The following is a 9,743-nucleotide window of genomic DNA, read 5'->3' as shown; positions in this document are numbered from 1 at the left end:
AATTATGGTTTCATAAAGGAAAATCAAAAGTCAGGGTAGTTTGCACTTTTAATTTTGATTTTTGATTTTTGAGTAATTTTGTGTTAATTTGTTATGCTAATTGTCATTTTTGGGTTTAATTAGTTTTTCTTTAATTTTAGGAATTAATTTAGATTTTTGTTAGTTCCAAATTAAAAGAAATTGCAATAAAAAGAGGAAAAGAAAAGAAAATGGGTTTAATTTGTTTTGTAAATAAAATGAAAGAAAGAAATGTAAATAAAAGAAAGGTGGGCTGTCTTAAATGGAAGACCCGAAATTGGGCCATTTTAACCCGTCCAAACCGGCCCAAAAGCAACCCCCACCCGGTCCAGTCCACCCTTAGCCAATATGACCCCGTTTAGTTAACAATTGATCCAAGCCGTCGAGGTTGATCAAATCAACGACAGAGAACTGGGGTCTTATTGATATAAAACGGTCGGATATCCCATACCCCCCCCGTGTCGTCTCTCTCAGAAGCCCTTCGTAACGCCGCCACAAGCCGCCGGCCGGAAATCGTCTCCGCCGGCGGCGATGCTCCAAACCACCCCAAATTTACACCCCATGACCCTCTTCTCGTCCCCTTTCCATATCCATGGCTATTTTCTTTCAAATCTCAGCCAATCGTCTCGAATCATAGATCGAGAATCCGACCAAAAACCCTACCTCCTCCAAATCCGCCCAAATTTACACCATACATTCCTCTCGCCTCCCTCTTTCTAAACCCTCAACCAGTTTCCCTCGAATATGACCATGACCTCTCGAATATTAATTCGAAGTTGCGGACCAAAACACTAATTTCCCAAAACTCATCAAATTGATACCACATGGCCTCCTCAATCCCCTCATAAAGAATCCATTGTCAGTAATGTTCGAATTTCATTGGAGTTGCTCGAATATTGAATCTGAAAGCAGCATGACTTTAGAGGTTATACAGATAAGTCTTCCTCTCTTTGTGTTTGATTTCTGTGCTTTGCTTCAAGTAGTTGTTTCTTCGTGCTCGTCGTTCTTTCCTGATTAGTAATTTAGGGTTTTCTTTTATTTGTTTTTCTCATTTTTTGAACCAGTGTTTGAATGCTTGAACCTGTTTCTGATTTATTTTCCTTAATCAATAATAGTTTGTTCATCTCCCTTTTTCTTTGTTTAATTTTGTTTTCCTCATAATTTTTGATCTCTAGTTTAATTTTTGTCTAGGATGATTCTGCCTACATAGTTTCTAATGTTAGTCGATTCTGTGATTCCTGTTTGATTTCATGAATAATTTCTGATTTGAATTACACTTTAGTTCCCATTTTTCTACTGATTGGTCAATGATTAGTTCTTAGAATTTCACTGGATTTCTGCTTTGTTCTTCATGTCGTTTGGATTTTGCTCAATCTGATTTGGTCTTAATCTTAACTTTCATTGAGTTGATAAGTGAAAGTTGATGTTACCATTTTTAATTGTAACCTTAGTTTAAATTTAGCCTTAGGGTTTGAATGTTAATTAGGAGTTAAATTCAGTGATTAATTAGTCAATTATTAGGTTTTCTTATTGGTATTGGTTGGTTATAGCTGAATAGTTTAGGCTTATTAAGTAGCTAGGGTTACCTTTTGACTAAGGTGACAGGTAAAAGGGCTGGGTTCAGTTAGGATTGGGTTAGTAAATTTCAGGAATAAAGCAGGGGTAATTGGGGTAATTCAAGGGTAGAGAATCTTTAATGGCTGAATAAGAACCCCCTAGAGTCTTCTAGATGGGGGGTTCAAACTGAAAATTGCAGAAAGTTAGATGTTAACTTGAGAAACAAGTCAATAAATAGAGGACTAATCTGAAAATAAAATAGGGACTAAAAGGAAAATAGGAAATCTGAGGGCTGCCCTCCCTTGTGTTCATAAATAGACATGCCGCCTTCACTCACAAGTTTTGGAAGCCCTGAAAAATTCTCAAAGTTTTTGAGCCTCTAGAATTCCCCCCAAAAAATATTCCAAGTTTCCATCAGCTGAAATTCAAAAATTCAAAATCCAAAAACTCTTTTAGATCTTAGATTTTCAGAAAAATCAAAAAAAAAGCAACAAACTCTCTAGGAAACACTATTCCATTGGCCTTTTAATCACTGTTGCGAATCCTAGCTTAATTCAAAGAGAAAAATGATTCAATTGCTCCTAGTGTATTGATTGTTGAACTTCAGAGGTCTGTTGGTTGTGATTTCGAGTCAATTTGGGTCCAAACCAGGGTGTTTTGGCCTCCTGCTGTTGTTACTTCTCTGTTACTCGTTTCTGGGCTTTTGTTGGTGTTGATTTGGGCTTCAATTTTCTTTGTTGCTGCTGATTGTGAGTGTTGCTTGTTGCCTTGTTGCTGCTGACCTCCTTCTCTTCTGCTTTTATTCAAATTCTAGGTACTTTTCCAGCTCCAATTGATGTGTGAAGGATTGAATCAGTCAATGTGTATTGGTTAATTGAAGAAATGAAATCTGACTCGTGTTAATTTGATGTCAGTTTGTTTAATGTCATGTTAATCTGAATGTTAGATACACGGTAGCAGTAGTAGAGATTTAGATGATTCGAACATTTTATAATTTGTAATAACAGGACTATAATGGACTTTTGGATTGTTAAGTTTGGAATGGCATTAGCTATAGTATAATTTAGTTCGTTAGTTTAGTTTAAACGTTTAGAACTAGAAAATAACCTGAACTGAAAATTGATTCGGGAATCTGTGATGCGCACTTGTGTTAATGATTGAATGTTCGAGCTGTTAGAATGAAATTAAATCCAAAACCGATTGAGAGTTGGTATTAGTGTAAAAACGGGCCTAAATTGTAGTATCAAGTGTGCTGTTGGATTCAATTCTTCTTTACTGATTTATTCTATACTTGGAAGTCCCTAGGATATAATTTCAAAATGCATCAATTCAATTAGTTTGACCTGTTTGGATAGTCATTGTAATAATTCTGTTGAACGACCTAAAACTAATAAGCTGCAATTGCCATGGAGTTGAATTGTTCATGTGATCCTGGATGTTGAATTCGTTGTGAATTGAGGCCAGAAGGTTAAAGATAAAATCGAGAGACAGACTTGGGATCATTTGGAAACCCAAAATATGACTGCCTCAGTGGGAATCAGACTTGGGCCTAAATCTGTCTAGGGCCCAATGTCAAACAGTCTTCTCCTCTCATTTAGGCCTGAGTTCAGGCCTATTGCTGGATATTTCTTATCAAAGCTGACTGAAATTTCTTCTTACTGGGCTAAGTTCGAAGCCCAAAATGCATGGAGGATTTTATTAAGACTGTGCTTTAAATTGGGTAACGTTAATTAATTAGGGCCTTTTAGAGACAATATTAAATAGAAATCGTAGTTGCTTTAGGTTTGCCCTTTTAAATAATAAAAAATGAGACGAGCCTCGCTGAACAAAACACATAAATTGCGAGGCCCTCGATAAATGTCTATAATAAAATACTTAGAATTCGGGACGGGCCGTTTAGCGAATTTCACGGCTTTCCCCAAAGATAATAATGCGTTAGTTGCTTTAGGCGCGTATTTTAATAACATTACCTTCTTAAATTCGGGTGTGCATTTATGTGACCCAAATCCAAATCCCAACGAAGTCGAAATGTGTCGAAAACTACGGGTGCATTTATGTGACGTGGTTCGAGACATGTTTTCACGACGTTGCAATTCTCTTTGAAAATAATAATAAAAGCGGTTCAAAGCTAAAAAGCATATAAGTTGAAACATGTTTTAAAATCAAATAACTAAGCCAAATATGACAGTTGAGCGACCGTGCTAGAACCACGGAACCCGGGAATGCCTAACACCTTCTCCCGGGTTAACAGAATTCCTTACCCGGATTTTTGGTTCGCAGACTGTTAAACAGAGTCAATAATTTCCTCGATTCGGGATTCAACCGGTGACTTGGGACACCATAAATCTCCCAAGTGGCGACTCTGAATGTTTGATAATAAATCCCGTTTCGATTGTCCTTTAATTGGAAAAACTCCTTTACACCCTCGCGGGGGTGTAGGAAAAAGGAGGTGTGACAACTGGCCCTCGGCCATAACTAAGTATAGGTTATATTTGACCTCGTTTGATTTAACACCTAACTGGCCCTCGTCCATAACTAAGCATAGGTTACGTTCGAACTATCTACCAACCTCTGGTCGCCGCTTGCCATTAAGCAATCACGACTAAGAAAATCAAGACAACCAAGAGACAAAATAAAAAACGCACAAAAATTGGCATTTCATACTTAGAATGTTATTTACAAAGGCTCGTAAAGACGTCCACGAAAATGCACAAATTTACAGCAAAATAAAAAGAAGGAAAAATAAAAACTACTGGTCGCCGCCAGGTCCAGCAGTGCCATCAGCTTGCCCACCTGGGCCATCTCCATCTGTCCCTTCACCGTCACCATCGCTCTCAAGGTACGCGTCCTCGTACCAGGCGTCCTCTTCAGTTCGATCCACGTCCACATCTTCCTTATCGTCACCGGCCTCCGGTGTGGCATAATCATAACCACAAGCGACCCGAGCTTCACGTGCCTTAACACGAGCATCTTCGAAGATGGCTTTTGAAACGGTTCCACCCTCATCAGATCTCTAAATATATCCAGTTGGACCTCGGCGTGAATCCACTCCTCGTACAACTCTCGAGGAACATCAGGAAAATCAGAAGCGTGGGAAGAGGAGGGTCGAGCCAGCAATTGGGCCTTCTCGGCCTCAAGAACGGTGACACGGTCACAAAGGCCAGAAGCCTCTTTCTCCAGTTCTCCAATCCGCTCATCAAGCCGCTCTTCTTTGAGCCTGGCCATCTCCAAAGCACTCTCTCGCTTGGAATGAAGAACACAGATCAGGATCCCCGAAGCCTTTACCTTCCTCACAGCCCCCGATAGAGCAAACTCCGCCATTTCGAGATCCTCTACCTTCTCAGCAACCTCGCCACTTAGAGCATCCGCTTTGAATTGACATTCCTCATGCTCGACGCGTAGTGAGACCACCTGGGCTTGGAGATCACCGCACTGGACTTCGACCCATTTGCTGACTTCAAGTTCTTCTTCTTTATCTCTCAACGTCCCCTCAAGGACGCTGCACTTCTCGATGACCTTCACGAGCTCGTCATCTTTCTGCTTCAGTTCATCCTGAAAGGCCTGCAAATTGATGTCCTCACCAAACCGTCTACAAATTTCCCGATATTTGCCACGATACTCGCGGCATTTTCGCTGCAACTTCATAAAAATAGCCTTGTGCCTCGCATCTCTTCGAGCACTTTAAATTTTCAAAATCACAATCTGCATTCACAAAAAAGAAAAAGTCAAATACAAGAACGTCTCCGTCGACAAAAGCGAAGCACGGAGACAGATCAAAAATCTGAATAAAGCAGGTAAGAAAAAGTCTTGAAAAATTTACCTTGAGAGCGAGGCCGGCTGTGCTCCTCGATAAGGTGGCGTCATCCAACTCTACAAGGGTTACACCCTCCACGTCAAAACAAAGTGGACCAAGAGCAGGGACTACGTTCTTTGTGTTCTTTAATAGATCACGGTCCATGTCGATCGCGATGGTCCGCGTGGACCCCTCCAATCTCACCTCGAGCTAGGTGAACCCCTCCTCCATCATCTTCATCTCATCAACATCGAGATCAGAACCCGTCTCGTAGCCATCCTCGGCAATGTCTTTGTCTCTCCTATCGAATGACGAAGGAGCATCGTTAGCCGACCGTAAAGTCGACGGCCCATCCTACTATTATCAGAAGCCATAGTGGCCGACCCTTCGGCTCCTACCGCCACAAAGGGAAGAGGTACGCCCTCAACGACCTCCGCCGATATTGGAACGTCATATGCCAACTCGACATCGTCCTCAAGTATTAAGGTCGTCGTCTCGCGGATGGCGAAATCATCCATTGCTGAATCTACTGCCCGAGCGACCCCATCACCAACGTCTACTGACCTTCTCTTACGGGGCACCAAAGTTTTATCGCTTGGCGGCTATTGCTCCTCCTTATCTACAAGACGGCATAAAAGGGAAGCCGGAAGCCCCGTTGTCAAAATATTTGCAGGCGGAGAAGAAGCCGCCACCGAGTCAGCAGTAGACAGGGCCGAACATCGAACAGGCCTGGCCGCAGTCGAGCAGGGAACGGAAACGGAAGGGCGAGCATGCCAACCTCGATTGTAGAAGGACTAGATGCTGAAGAGGAGGTAACTTTCCTCTTACGGAACGAATGAGGGGGAGCTTTCGGCCTCTTAGAAGGTCCTCGACCTGAAAAAGGAAGAACCAAAAAAGGTCCATTATCAACGAAAGCAAACTAAAAGAAGCAAACTAAAAGAAGCAAACTAAAAGGAATCGGTCACCAAGAGGCCAAAAAACAAAAGAAAACGAACTAGATTACTGTCAAGGAATGAGACGGCCCAAACTTCTTGAGAAAGCTCAGCCATTCGCGAATTCCCACGGTGCAAGGGAGAACTGGACCAACCCAATCGGAATATCCCCGACCAAAAGAGAAGGTGTAGTCTTGGCTGCATAAGAAGGGAAACCGAGTTCAGAATCCACGATCGAAACAAGCAAATCAAATGTTTTAAACAAAGGTTAAATGCTTACGAGTGTAGTTCCAAGTCTTGAGGAAGCCGTCCGTGTTGACCACCACATCTTCGGTTCTGACAAAGAAGTAATTATGCCATAACTGGCGGTTCGCCTTATCATCCATATTTACCACCAATCATTTGCCCCCTCGATGATGAAGATTCAACATTGCCCCCTATAGAAACTAGGGGCGAAGAGATAAATCAGATGCCGGGGTGTGACCTCAACCCCGGCCAGTTCAGCATCTTTGGTAAGCATCCTAACAAGCTTGTAGATATATGGAGAAAGCTGAGCCGGGCAAATGCCGTAGTAACGGCAAAACTCCTCCACCAATGGGAGAAGGGGAAGAGTATAGCCCACATGAAAATGGTATGGTAGTACGTGCAATACCCAGAATGGTGTGTTTGTACCATATCCCGCTCGGCAGGAACCAAACCAACGCGAGTAGGAATGTTGAATTTAACCCTAAGCTCTTCTAGATCGACCCCTTTCATCGACGACTCAGAAACCTTGGGCTCATCTTTAGGAGCCTTCGAGAAGTCAGACCTAACTTTCTCATCACGAGGAACTATCTCCTCCACTGTGGGAAAGTTCTCATCCTCAATGGCAACGGAGACGCCCACAACATGAGGTGGCATAAGCACCGCCAAAGGGACAAGGTCAGTTCCCACATCGGAACTAGAGGATACATTAGACATATTTTTTGAGAGAAAGGATATTCAGGCAAGAAAGGATTAGAAGCAACAGGAATCACTAAGACCAGGAAAGTAAACACACAACAATAGAAGAGGGAGAAGAAGGCACAAGGTTTTGATGAGAAAAACATGTAAAGAACAAATGAATGTCATCACACCTCTATTTATAAGAATTCGGGTATCAAAATCGAGAAATTATGCCATCATTACCTAGCACTGGAATCGAACAGTAGCCCCAACTGATAGTTGCATGGGAAACGATGCAAAGCCTCGGGGAAACGCGTCATAATGACGCATGAAGTCATGACGTCATTCTAGTGCAGGAACGACGCACCCCAAAAGTTGTAGTTCACGAAAGGCCACGTTGCCAACTCGTCCCAAACTTGACTGCCCGACCCACTCGTCCACTCTGCTCGACCATAACCAACAAAGTTCGCTCATCGAGGTCGTCCGAGGACGGCCTCAATAAGAAGAGGGACTAACTGTATAGGTCAAAATCTACCACGAAACATTTAGGGCGAGGAAGTATAGAGAAAAAAATTGGTCGAGGACGAGGACCTCAGAAAGAGTTGTAACGGCTAGTTTTTAGAATAAGATAATAGAGGGAATATTCTAAAAAATATTCTCTGCACATGTACTATTAGGGTTTACTAGGGATATGTCCCATATAAAGAGGAAAAAAGATACATACATTACATTTTCATCTAGATTCGTATTGATATTATTCCATACTTTTCCATCAGATCCGAGAATAGTTCGAACATCCTAGGATTTATCTATCACTCATCATTGTCAGGAGGAACAATCATCTAATTCATTCTTTATTGAGTGGATCACTCCTCTTATTTACTTAAATGTCTATTGCTAGATACCCCTCCATTATTGCTGATACTTTTTAGAATATTTAATGCTTGTTATTGCCAATCTCCTATCATATATGTTCAAGGATTAGTTACATTTTCAACTTACATTTAAAGATATTATTATTAACTAAGTTTAACCCATCATTATATAAATACAATATTTAGCCGTAAGTCATACTTTTTGGTCAAACAAGACTCACCTCAAGAAAAGAATAATCCCAACGGTCATGAAAAGTGAAAAGCATGTTAACTAAATACTACTGTATTTGATACACCCTCCGTTCACTTTTACTTGGCACATTTTGACTTTTCACGCGCCTTAAGAAATAATAAATGAAGTGCATAATTTACCATGATACCCATATTAATTGATACATATTTTATTGGATTTGAGAAAATGATTTGAAATGTATAATAAATACTGTGGGTATAACAGGAAAAAATTTATTATTTTCTTTTGATATGCGTGCGTAAAGTGCCAAGTAAAAGTGGACATATATTTTTAGTATACATGCCAAGTAAAAGTGAATGGAGGGGGTATTTTAGAAGTGATAGATTTGTAGGTGGTACAAATGCCCTACATACACGTGTATGTTTTGTTTTGTTGTTTGTGAATTTAATGAACATGGTAAATCTAGCTATCAATTGATTTGGTTGAATCCAAACCATCACCACAATTTGAGCTTTTAATCCAAAATGTAAGAATTTTATGTGAAATTGGTTACGAATGATCTTCCACGATTAATTTATCAGAGCATTTAATATCATTTTCGTTTGAACTTCACATAAAGATTAAAAACTAAAAATAATTTATTGGAACAAATTGTATGACCGTGTGGAAAATATTTACTGTTACTAAGCCAATATCTTTTTAAAATAAATTTTAAAATGAATGAAAACCCAGTCAAAGCTGAAAAAACAGTATTACTACTACCTAAATAAATCTATGTAAAGATTTTAAGAAAAGATATTGGAAATTGGATATGATTGTAATAACAAGTAATTATATATGATTTTGATTTGCTTGTTTGGCCATCAAATCAATTAATCAAGACTGAATCAAATGTAAACGCAAATTAGTACTCCATCCGTTTCAAATTAGATACCTACTTTCCTTTTTAGTTTGTTCCAAAATAAATAATATATTTCTGAATTTGGAAATAATTCAAATTTAAACTATTCATTTTACCCATTTTACCCTTAATGATAAGTTTTTATAACCACACAAATGTCATGGCCCACAAAGCTTTTACTCCTAAGCTTTTAAGACCGCAAATTTAAAAATCTTCTTCTTTTTTCCTTTTCTAATTTCATTTAAATTCTTTTTTGTATATTCTTTTTTCTTCATAATCTAATTTCAATTACTGTTTTTACTATTTTTTATTATTCTTTTTTTTATATTATTACTAAATAAAAATCAAATTGCGTACCAATTAAATGTAGCTAATACAACCAANTTATAGTTTTATTTATAAGAAAATGCCTATCAACATTACAAATACAAAACTATAGACAATTGGTGAAGCGACAAAATTATCGACTGAGTCATTCTCTTTGCTCTTTTAATTTTTTTTATTTTATAAAACTAGAAAATAACTGTGAGAAATATAACGAGTAAAAAAC

The sequence above is a fragment of the Nicotiana attenuata genome, chromosome 2 (assembly GCF_001879085.1).
Source record: "Nicotiana attenuata strain UT chromosome 2, NIATTr2, whole genome shotgun sequence".
Classification (NCBI taxonomy): Eukaryota; Viridiplantae; Streptophyta; class Magnoliopsida; order Solanales; family Solanaceae; genus Nicotiana; species Nicotiana attenuata.
The sequence above is the reverse complement of the archived record's forward strand: the minus strand, read 5'-3'. Positions refer to the sequence as shown.